The sequence below is a fragment of the Trichosurus vulpecula genome, chromosome 2 (genome assembly GCF_011100635.1).
Source record: "Trichosurus vulpecula isolate mTriVul1 chromosome 2, mTriVul1.pri, whole genome shotgun sequence".
Classification (NCBI taxonomy): domain Eukaryota; kingdom Metazoa; phylum Chordata; class Mammalia; order Diprotodontia; family Phalangeridae; genus Trichosurus; species Trichosurus vulpecula.
The window spans coordinates 134088389-134100879 of record NC_050574.1 but is presented as its reverse complement, the minus strand read 5'-3'; the positions used below and the strand labels follow the sequence as shown (position 1 = coordinate 134100879).

Below are 12491 nucleotides of genomic sequence, written 5' to 3'. Positions count from 1 at the left end.
CTTTATTGTAGGGCAAGATAGATTTCTTTGCCCCATTGCCTGTATATCTTATTTCCCAGTTGCATGCAAAAACAACTCTTTTTTGAGCATCTACTTTTAAAACTCTGAGTTCCAAATTCTCTCCCAACCCACTCTCCCTACGAAGGCAAGCAATTCAACATAGGCCACACATGTATCGTTATGCAAAACACTCCCATAAATAGTCATGTTGTGAAAGACTAACTATATTTCCCTCCACCCTATCTTGTCCCCCTTTATTCAATTTTCTCCCTTGACCCTGTCCCTTTTCAAAAGTGTTTGCTTTTGATTACTTCTTCTCCCTAGCTGCCCTCCCTTCTATTGTCCCCCCTTTCTTATCCCCTTCCCCCTACTTTCATGTGGGGTAAGATACCTGATTGAGTGTGTATGTTATTCCCTCCTCAAGTCAAATCCGATGAGAGCAAGATTCACTCATTCCCCCTCACCTGCCCCCACTTCCCTTCCAATGAACTGCTTTTTCTTGTGACTTTTATGTGAGATAATTTACCCCATTCTATCTCTCCCATTCTCTCTCTCTCAATATATTCCTCTCTCATCCCTTAATTTTATTTTATGTTTTTAGATATCGTCCCAACATACTGAACTCACCCTGTACCCTCTGACTCTATATATGTATATTCCCTTCAACTACCCTAATACTGAGAAAGGTCTCATGAATTAGACACATCATCTTTCCATGTAGGAATGTAAACAAAGCAGGTGAACTTTAGTAAGTCCCTTATGATTTCTCTTTCTTGTTTACCTTTTCATGCTTCTCTTGATTCTTGTATTTGAAAGTCAGATTTTCTATTCAACTCTAGTCTTTTCACTGATAAAGCTTGAAAGTCCTCTATTTTTTGAAAGTCCATATTTTGCCTTGTAGCATTATATTCAGTTTTGCTGGGTAGGTGATTCTTGGTTTTAATCCTACCTCCTTTGACCTCTGGAATATCATATTCAAAGCCCTTTGATCCCTTAATGTAGAAGCTGCTAGATCTTGTGTTATCTTGATTGTGTTTCCACAATACTCAAATTGTTTTTTTCTGGCTACTTGCAGTATTTTCTCCTTGATCTGGGAGCTCTGGAATTTAGCAGCAATTCCTAGGAGTTTTCTTTTTGGGATCTTTTTCAGGAGGTGATTGGTGGATTCTTTCAATTTCTATTTTACCCTCTGGCTCTAGAATATCAGGGAAGTTCTCCTTGATAATTTCCTGAAAGATGGTATCTAGGCTCTTTTTTGGATCATGGCTTTCAGGTAGTCATAATTTTAAAATTATCTCTTCTGGATCTATTTTCCAGGTCAGTGGTTTTCCTAATGAGATATTTCACATTGTCTTCCATTTTTTCATTCCTTTGGTTCTGTTTTATAATATCTTGATTTCTCATAAAGTCACTAGCTTCCACTTGCTCCAATCTAATTTTTAAGGTAGTATTTTGGACCTCCTTTTCCATTTAGCTAAGTCTGCCTTTCAAGGCATTCTTCTCCTCATTGGCTTTTTGGAGCTCTTTTGCCATTTGAATTAGTCTATTTTTTAAGGTGTTGTTTTCGCCAATATTTTTTGGGTCTCCTTTAGCAATTCATTGACTTATTTTTCATGGTTTTCTTGCATCACTCTCATTTCTCTTCCCAATTTTTCCTCTACTTCTCTAACTTGCTTTTCCAAATCCTTTTTGAGCTCTTCCATGGCCTGAGACTAGTTCATGTTTTTCTTGGAGGCTTTTGATGTAGGCTCTTTGACTTTGTTGACTTCTGTGTGTATGTTCTGGTCTTCTTTGTCACCAAAGAAAGATTCCAAAGTCTGAGTCTGAATCTGAATTCATTTTTGCTGCCTGTTCATGTTCCTAGCCAACTACTTGACCCTTGAGCTTTTTGTCAAGGTATGACTGCTTGTAGAGTAGAGAGTACTTTGTCCCAAGCTTCAGGGGCTGCACTGCTATTTTCAGAGCTACTTCTACACAGCAAGCTCTGCCACACCAGCCTCCTTCTCCCCCAAGAACTGCCAACCCAGACAGCAACCCAGATCCAAGCAGGCTCTGCACTCCCGCTCTGATCTGCCACTTATTTCCTCTCACGGGGTGGGCCTAGGGCCAGAAGCAACTGTAGCTGGAGCTCTGGAAGCAGCCTGAGAGCTGCACCACTTCCATGCCCCCAGGGCTGGGGCTGACCATGTACTCCTTTCACTCCTTTCCAGCAGTTTTTCCCACTAACCTTCTCTGTTGTTTTTGGCATTTGTGGGTTGAGAAGTCTGGTAATTGCCACAGCTCAATGATTCAGGGCCCTACGGCCTGTTCCTCCCCGCTCCCAGTCTGCTTGGTCCTGGCACAGCCCACACTGGGCTGTACTCTGCTCCGCTCCTAGCTCTGTGTGATAGACCCTTTTCAGTGACCATCCAGGCTTTCCTGGGCTGGAGCTCTGCTTCCTTCTGTTATTTCGTGTGTTCGGCAGCTCTAGAATTTGTTCAGAGCCATTTTTTACAGGTGTTTGGAGGGACCTGGGGGAGAGCTTAAGCAAGTCCCTGCTTTCCGGCCACCATCTTGGCTCCACCCTCTCGTACATGTGTCCTTTTCCCTTTTTAATGATCTTTCTGGGATAGAGACCTAGCGGTGGTATTTCTGGATCAAAGGGTATGCATAGTTTTACAGCCCTTTGGGTATAGTTCCAAATTGTTCTCCAGATAAGTTGGATAAGTTCACGACTCCACCAACAATGCATGAGTGTTCCAATTTTCCCACATTTTCTCAACATTCATTATTTTCCTGTTTTGTCATGTTAGCCAATCTGATAGGTATGAGGTTGTACCTCAGGGTTGTTTTAATTTATGTTTCTCTAATCAATAGTGATTTAGAGCATTTTTTCATATGACTATAGATATCTTTAATTTCTTCATCTGAAAACTGCCTGTTCATATCTTTTGACCATTTATCAATTGAGAAATGACTCATATTCTTATAAATTTGACTCAGTCCTACATATATTTTAGAAATGAGGTTTTTATCGGAAATACTGGCTGTAAAAATTGTTTCTCTGCTTTCTGCTTCCCTTCTAATCTTGGTTGTATTGGCTTTATGCAAAAACTTTCAAATTTAACATAATCAGAATGATCTATTTTGCATTTCACAATGCTCTCTATCTCTTGTTTGGTCATAAATTCTTCCCTTTCCCATAGATCTGACAGGTATACTATTCCCTGCTTTCCTAATTTGTGTATAGTCTCACTCTTTATGTCTAAATTGTATACTCATTTTGATCTTATCTTGGTATATGATATGAGAAGTTGATCTATGTCTAGTTTCTGCCATACTATTTTCTAGTTTTCCCAGCAGTTTTTGTCTAATAATGAGTTCTTATCCCAGAAGCTGGAGTCTTTCAGTTTATCAAACAGTGATTACTATAGTCATTGACTACTATGTCTTGTGTACCTAACATATTCTACTGATCCAACACTCTGTTTCTTAGCCAGTACCAAGTAGTTTTGATGATTGCTGCTTTATACTACAGTTTTAGATCTGGTATGGCTAAGCCACTTTCCCTAGCATTTCTTTTCATTAATTCCCTTGATATTCTGGACTTTTTGTTCTTCCAGATGAATTTTGTTATTATTTTTGTTGGTATATTGCCAAAAAAGTAAATTAATTTAGGCAGAATTGTAATTTTTGTTATATTAGCTCAGCCTGCCTGTGGGAAACTGATATTTTCCCAATTATTTAGATCAGATTTTATTTGTGTGAAAAATGTTTTGTAACTGTGTTCCTGGGTTTGCCTTGGTGGGTAGCCTACCAAATGTTTTATATTGTCTACAGTTACTTTAAATGGAATTTCTCTTTCTATTCCTGTTGCTGGGCTTTGTTAGTAATATATAGAAATTCTGATGATATATGAGGGTTTATTTTGTATCCTGCAACTTTGCTAAAGTTGTTAATTATTTCAAGTAGATTTTTACTTGATTCTCTAGGATTCTCTAAGTATGCCATCATATAATCTGCAAAGAGTAATAGCTTTGTTTCTTCATTGCCTATTCTAATTCTTTTAATTTCTTTGAGAAAAAGAAATATCTTAAAGGATCCAAAGTATTTCTGGTTTTAGAAAATCACAGTTGAGCTGACACAGAATTCAAATCTCCAATTTATAAGCATGAATAAGAACTCAGTAGTTCTCAAGGCAGCCCATTCTGTTTTTGCTAGTTTTTATTGTTATGATGATTGTTTTATCTTGAATGAAAATGCCTTCCTATTACTTCTACCCCTAGTTCCCAAGACTCCATTTTGACAAGAGAAATAACATTCTCCCACAGTCTTTGCCAGCAGAGGTGAAGAGAGAAAGAGATGCAGGATCAAGTGTACATATAAAGGGGTTGTACTTGTTGATGAGAAAGGCTTCCTCTTCCTCAGAGTTTGGAGTAAGGAGGAGAGAATGGTGGATGTTATCAACAGGTTTTAAGAGGTGGAATAAGAGGCAGAGAGCCTCTATTTTCTCAGTGAAGTATAGGGTGAAGGTATCTACTGAATAGGAAGGGGAAAAGGAGTGATTTTGGAGGCTTGAGGAGAGAAGGTTTGGAACAGCTAGTAAGGGGAATGAGATAGGGAAAAAAAAGAACTATCTTGCAATGAATGTCTGATTGAGATTAGAAAACATGAATCTGTAGTTGAACCCATCAGCAAGGTTGCATGACTTGCAGCATTGATGAATAGGCATGGAGGATGATGGGAATGATACAGGTTTGAGATTTGACAAGTCATGAGTGATGGCTAGGGAGCATGGTACTTTAAAGTAGAAAAATAGTAAAGTTGAACTGGTTGCCTATGGGGTCAAGATTGGGAAGGGGGGAAAATGAAGCCACAATTCACCGAGTGAGATAGTGACTGGAAATAAGGAGGGAATGAAGAATAGACTCAGAGTGAGTGAGTTATAGGAAGAGATGGAATGATGAATGGCTATGGTTGGATCAAAGAATTTCAACACTCTTGATCTTGGAAATGGAATACTTGTGATTGATGGTAAAATTGATCCTGTGTTATTGAGATGAAATGAAGGGTTAGGTCATGGGAGTTGAGAAGCTTGATGAACTGGGAGGCTAGGATGTTTTGAAGGACAGTTCCATACATGCCATGATCCTTAGTCTAAAGGCACTGATCAAGACAGGGAAGACTGTAAACCAGGTTCTGGACTTAGGAAATGAGGGAGAATGACCTACTGGGAGGTAGATAATTAACAATGGAATCTGAATTGGATGGCATGTCTGATTTGAGCAAACTTCAAAGAAGGAGAGGCTACAGAATGATGGTTACAGAGGGAGTGTCCGAAAGTGGCAGTATGGTATGGGGATTATGTTTCCTCCCCAACATGGTCTAGTGTTTTGGGGGATATGAAGGTCATCTGAATTCTTCTTTTCTCCAGGGAAAACATACCCAGTTCCTTTAATGGATTCTTGTATGGCTTAGTCCATTTGCTATAATACCTCTCTATTTAACTGGCCGCAGCCATGCTTCCTTTATACCCCAATCATGTTCTTGGGCATCTAGGTGGTGCAGTGGATAGTGTGCCGGCCCTGGAGTTAAGATGATTTGTTCTCCTGAGTTCAAATCCAGTTTCAGACATTCACTAGCTGTGTGACCCAGGGCAAGTCACTTAACCCTATTTGCCTCAGTTCTTCATCTATAAAATGAGCTGGGGAAGGAAATGGCAAGCCACTTCAGTATCTTTGCTAAGAAAATCCCAAAATGGGTCACGAAGGGGTGGACATGACTAAAAAATATGATCTTACCATCTTTCTTGCAGCAGAATCTTCAGGAACAAAGATAATGTCTTGGAGAACTCAACCCTTTCAGCTCTGGAACACTTCCCCTTCATTGGCTCTAGAACCAGAATTGAATCAATATTGCCGATGCTCCTGGAAAGAGCAAGTCAATCAATTTCCTCATGGCTCTATCACCATCCCTGTAACTTTCTAAACCAAAACACTGCTCCCTGGCCACCCCTGAAACTATAAGTATTATCTCCCACATTAGAATGTAAGCTCCCTGAGTTCACTCAGCACCTGTCTCACTTTTGTATTTGTATCCTCAGCATTCACCATAATGCTTGGCACATCATAAGCACTTAAATGCTTTCATTCATTCATTCATATTGCTCGCCTCCTTCTGATTGTATTAATGCTCGTTAATGTCTTTCCTAAAATGTGGTGCTAAGAACTCAGTATACCTCCACAAATGGGATCTGAAGAGGCCAGAGTACAGAAAGGCTATCACTTTCCTCATTCTGGATGCTATGCTTCTGTAAATGCAGTCTACAGTACTATCCCATATTGAGTTTGTAGTCCATTCAAACCCCTAGGTCTTTTTCTAATGACAGTTATCTAGCTGTTTCTGTCCCACTCTTTACTTTCAAAGCTGATTTTTTGCTCTTGCGCCCACTGTGATGCTGGCTGCCGCAGCTCACCCCTTGCGGGGGCCCTGTTTGAAATTCTGGGCCTCGGCCCTGCTCCAGACCAGGCTGCCGTTATTGGGTATTTGTGCCCTGAAGCTAATGAGAAGCACCTGTCATCAAAGAAGAAGTGAGACTCTGGCAGAGCCACTCTGGACAATGCCCCCAAGCAGTTCCCTCCTAAGATTCAGCGGTTAGTACAGGACATTGCTGGCCTTGATCTACTGGAAATCTTTGATCTCAATAAGTTATTGAAGAAAACACTGAAGATCCAGGATGTGGGGCTGTTGCCAACAGGTGGCATGGTACCAACTGCTGCTACTGCGAAGGTAGCCCCTGAGGCAGCAGATGAGTTAGAGGCGCTCAAACAGAAGGAACGAACACATTTCACTGTTTTGCTGACAGAAGCCCAGCTTATGGATAAAGTGAAACTAATCAAGGAAGTAAAGAATTACATCCGAGGCATAAACCTTGTCCAGGCAAAGAAGCTGGTAGAGTTCTTACCCCAGGAAATCAAAGCCAATGTTGTCACATCAGAAGCAGAGAAGATTAGAGCAGCCTTGGCAGCAGCTGGCAGCACTGTGATTTTGGAGTATGAGTTTGGGGTTCTGAAGGACTCGTGCAAAGTGAGGCTTCCTCCAGTCCAGTCTGACCATTAGGGCAGTTGTCCCATATATATTACTGCCTTTAGACCCAAACAGAGGTGCTTAACCAGTAGGGATAGTTTGAGTGAGAACTTTCTCAGCTTTCCAGAGGACTCTGTTCTGGGAGGGAAGGGGAGGCCCATCTGCCCTAGGCCCTTTTAAAAGGCTACTGTGAAGAAGGACTCTGTGGAACATAAGAGTGGGGAGCAAGTATGTTCAAGCAGTAGTCTATGAGGAAAATATATTATTACCCAGAAAAAAATCAAAGTTGTTTTTTTAAATTCAAGTAGAAGACTTTGTCTCTATCTCTGTCGAATTTCATTTTTATTTGACTCAGTCTGACATTTCTAGCATGTTGAGATATCTCTCCCAGCTTTATGACCTCATGCCAGTTTTGCAGATTAATTTATAAAAATGATGAATAGAATAGGGGTAGATCTGTAGGGCACATGTCTACAAACCACACTCCCTACTGACTCTGTTCACTATTATTTGGATTCAGTTGTTCAACCAGTTCTAAATATATTTAACTGTACTAACACCAAGGCTTTATCCCTATAATTTGTCCGAAAAAGATATCATTTGCCAAATGACTCACCAAATTCCATGCAATTATGTCCGTGGAATTTCCCCGATCTAGCAATCCTATGGGGAAACAGATAGAAAGAACCAAGGATGGTCTGGTTTCATCTGTGCTTGACCAACCAGACTGACTCTTCATGTTCCCATTATTCCTCTGTAAATTACTTGCTCAGGTTTACACAGCTAGTAAGCATCTGAGGTGGGAGTTGGATTTAGATTCTCCTGATTCCAAGTCCATTGCCCATTGACTCAATCACCAATCAACTGGGCTGGGTTCAAGGGCAGGAGCTAGACAAATGAGTGGATTAACTCCCTTAGAACATAGATTCTTGGAGGGAGTTAGGGGAAGAGGATAATAAGTGCAAAATTAAATACCTATGAGAGGGATGTGGGGTAGAACGCAGCGATGACCTAGGAGGTATGGAGAAAATACTGTGTCCCAGAGCATAGGGTCAAGCCTCAAGCTGATGTATTCCTCACCAGGGAGCACTGAGACAGAAGTGAGAACAGAATCTTATAAGGGTTATGAGAAGATGTGACAAGTCAGATAATAAAATTTTCTGGGCTTTTTTTTTAAAAGAAAGACTTTTGGCAGGTCAAGCTAATATAATTAAAAATCACAATTCTATCTTAATTTATTTATTCAATGCCATACCAATCAAACTACCAAAAACTTATTTTATAGAGCTAGAAAAAATAATAACAAAATTCATCTGGAAGAACAAAAGGTCAAGAATATCAAGGGAATTAATAAAAAAAAGTGAAGGAATGTGGCTTAGCAGTACCAGATCTTAAAGTGTATTAAAAATGGTAGTCATCAAAAAAATAGGTTCTGGCTGAGAAATAGAGTAGTAGACTAGGTGCATAAGACTCAGTAGTAAATGGCCATAGTAATCTGGTGTTTGCTAACCCCAAAGATCTAGGCTTTTGAGACAAGAGCTCATTATTTGACAAAACTGCTGGGAAACTAAAAATCAGTCCAGCAGAAACTAGATATAGACCAATATCTCATACCATATACCAAAATAAAGTCAAAATGGGCATGTGGTTAGACATAAAAGGTGATACCATCAGCAAATCAGGGGAGCATGGAATAGTTTATCTGTCACGTCTCTGGAGAAGGGAAGAGTTTGTGCTTAAACAAGACATAGCATTATGAGATATAAAATGGATAATTTTGATTATATTAAATCTAAAAGTTTTTGCACAAACAAAACCTATATAACCAAGATTAGAAAGCAGGGAAATAATTGTTTTACAGTAAATGTCTCTAATAATGGCCTCATTTCTCAAATATATAAAGAACTTAGTCAAATTTATAAGAATACAAGTCATTCCCCAGTGGATAAATGGTCAGAGGATATGAAAAGGCAGTTTTCAGAAGAAAAAATCAAAGCTATCCATAGTCATTTGAAAAAATGCTATAAATCCCTATTGATTAGAGAAATGCAAATTAAAACTGTGAGGTACCATCTCACACATGTCAGATTGGCTAATATGACAGAAAAGGGAAAATGATAAATGTTAGAGGGGATATGGGAAAACTGGGGCACTAATGCACTGTTAGTAGAGTTGTGAACTGATCCAGTCATTCTGGAGAGCAATTTGGAACTATGACCAAAGGCTATAAAACTATACATACCCTTTGACCCAGCAATACTAGGTCTGTATCCCAAAACGATTTTTTTTAAGAAGGAAAAGGATCTATTTGTACAAAAAATATATATAGTAGATCTTTTTGTGATGGCAAATAATTGGAAATTGAGGGGATGTCCATCAATTGGGGAATGGCTGAACATGTTACAGTATATGATTGTAATGGAATACTATTGTTCTATAAGAAATGACAAGCAGGATGCTTTCAGAAAAACCTGGAAAGACTCACATGAACTGATGCAAAGTGAAATGAGCAGAACCAGGAGAATATTGTACACAGTAATAATAGCAATATTATACAAGGATCAACTGTGAATGACTTAGCTATTCTCAGTAATACAATGATATCAATTATACGTGTGAAGTCATGCAAAACATAGTTCCATATTAGTTATTTGCAAAAAATAAAAAGCAAGAAAAATAAAGTGGAAGAAGTATGCTTCAATCTGTACTCAGAGTTCACCAGTTCTTTCTCTGGAGGTGGATAGCATTTTTCATCACGAGTCCTTTGGAATTGTCTTGGATCATTTCACTTGCAATTGGGAAAAATAAAATATTATAAAAAAGAAAGACCTTCCTCCCTTGGTCCTTATCCCCTCCAGTCTTCTCTCTCCCTCCTCTTCCCTCCCTCCCCTCTTCCTCTCCCTCCTCTCCTCACACAGACTTTGTATTTCTTTCTGGTAAGAAGAATCAGTTCATAACTGGATTAATGATTTCATGCTCTGAAAAGAGACCCTGATGTGGCAGGAAGAACATCCGTCTTTCATGCTTTTGCTGATGGCATGAGACATGGATTTAAATCTTGACCTCTGAGAAAATCAGAGAGGAAAACAATCCCTTCCTGGTAATGTGTGATCTGAGGCCATACATAGCTCACATATGTACTATAGAGAAGAAGCCATACATAGCTCACTTAGATACCAGTAGCAAGACTAAAATGCCTTCTGTTTCTGGTTTCGTCAAGGGCTATGTTTACTTTGGAGGGATGTTTGTTATTGTAGATATGATAACGTAGAGATTATAATCTTGTGTAACGAGCTTTGGTAGGATAGTTTGGCTTGGGAGCTGACCAAGTAACAATTTTTTTAAAGCTCTCCTGGGGAAAAAGGAACGTTAAAGAAGGAATAGGATCCTAGCTTAGGATGAAAGGGATAATAATGGAAACTCTGGGACCCCTGCCCTTTTCTGACTAGCAATTTCCAATCATCCCCTACCCCCAAGGGAAACTCCTGGGAATCTCTGCTGTGGCCAGCAGTTTCTAACTGCCCCTGTTCCTGCACAGAGAGAGCGCCAAGGACGCTTCTGCAACCCCTCCCTTCCTGCAGTTCTGCTATTCTGCTGACCCTGCAGCTGACTCTGGCTAGGGGCATGGGTCCGTATCCTGCTTCTTTTGGTTTGGGGTGGCTCAAACTGGTCCTGTGATTTTTCCATGAAAGTGCTATCACTATGCAGTAAATAACCTGTACCAGGTATCTACCTAGCTACCTCCCGCCGCCTTTTCTGGTGCATATAATCTCTGTTTGTAACTCCCCTCACTGAACTTGTCCGTCCAAGAGAGTGCTTTGTTCTGAATTGCAATTACATGACCCCGAATAAATGCTTTACTTTACTTGTTGATTTCAGCTTTTGTACAGCATTGACGCTTCTTATTTATCTTCTGTTTTCTCTGCCACAGAGAAAGATCTTTGAAATGGAAAGGATAGAACAAAAATGACTAATGGGGAGATTATACCCAAGTCACAGAGGGCAGCAGTAAGAAGGCTCCCAGCTGCCCTTGATGAGTTCAAGTCACCAGGCTCAGACAAACTACATTGCAGGGTACTGAAAGGGTTGGCAGAACAATTACTGAGACCACGAAGAGCAGAAATCATATCATAGGACCAGCAAAGGGCAAATGACACATTTTTAAGAAAGGATAGAGAATAGAGTCTGTAAACTCTAGGCCATGACTTAGATTCCTGGCCAGATTCTAGAGTGTATTGTTAAAGGGATGGGTAGTGAACCTCTAGAAAAGGAAGTCATGATTATAGAGAGCCAGCAGAGCTCCCTTAAGAATAGGTCATGTGTTGGGGGCAGCTAGTGGCATAGTGAGGCACTGGCCCTGGAGTCAGGAGGACCTGAGTTCAAATCCGGTCTCAGACAATTGACACACTTACTAGCCGTGTGACCTTGGGCAAGTCACTTAACCCCAATTGCCCTGCCTTCCCCCACTCCAAAAGAAAAAAGAAAAGAAAGGAATAGGTCATGTGGCTATTGTGTGGTTTTGTTTAGCTTGACTGTTTTTATTTATTACAAGTTTTTTTTTTTAAATTTGGGGGATTGAACTTGGGAAGGAAGCAATGGTAGCAGTGATAGTTGTGACAAAAATAAATAAAAGTGAGTCATTGTAGCATTAAAAAAAGAATAGAAGAGAGGCAGGATGACTTTGAAACTATGTGGCACTTGTAATATTGAGAAGAAATGCAAGATGTATATAATGTAGATGTAGGCGTTCCTTTGCAATCCTCTTTTTTTCTCTTCTTTTGTATACAGAAAAGCTCTTGTTTGTCAGGTTCCTGTCAAGAATAACAAAAATAGATTTTAAAAAATTATTTAAGGAAAAAAATAGGTCATGTCAGATTCACCCAGTTTCCTTTTCTGGCAGCAATACTTGACTAGTCAATCAGGCCGATGATACATACATGGTTTAATTAGATTTTAACAAAGCACGTGCTATTCCTGTGGGTGGAATGGCTATAGTTAGGTGAATTAAAAACTAGTTGAATGAAGTTGGGTTATAGACACATCAAAGGAGTAGTAGGAGTAATCATTTACTGTCTGGTGTCAACTTGAAATTAGATTTCTAGTGGAGTGCCCCAAAATAAAGGAATCTGTGTTTGGACCTATCCTATTTAATATTTTTATTAATTACTTGAACAAAAGTTGAAATGTCATGTAATAACAGCTAACATTTGTATAGTGCTTTAAGGTTTTCAAAGCACTGGTATTTTTTCATTTGATCATGACAGGAGTACTGTGAGGTTGTTCATCATTTGTTTTCCAAAGAGGACCACTGCCATCACAGGTGATGTCTTGAATTGAATGTGAATTGGATTTCAGAGAGCCAGAATTGCATAAAGTTGTCAGCCTCAGTGTCTCTTTCTGAGACATTGAAGTCCAGTGGCAAGACA

General features: G+C 39.7%; 1 pseudogene; it reads left to right on the top strand.

Annotated features, from left to right (window-relative positions):
* Positions 1 to 6433: 6433 nt before the first annotated feature.
* Positions 6434 to 7098, top strand: LOC118836757 (annotated as a pseudogene).
* Positions 7099 to 12491: the final 5393 nt, after the last annotated feature.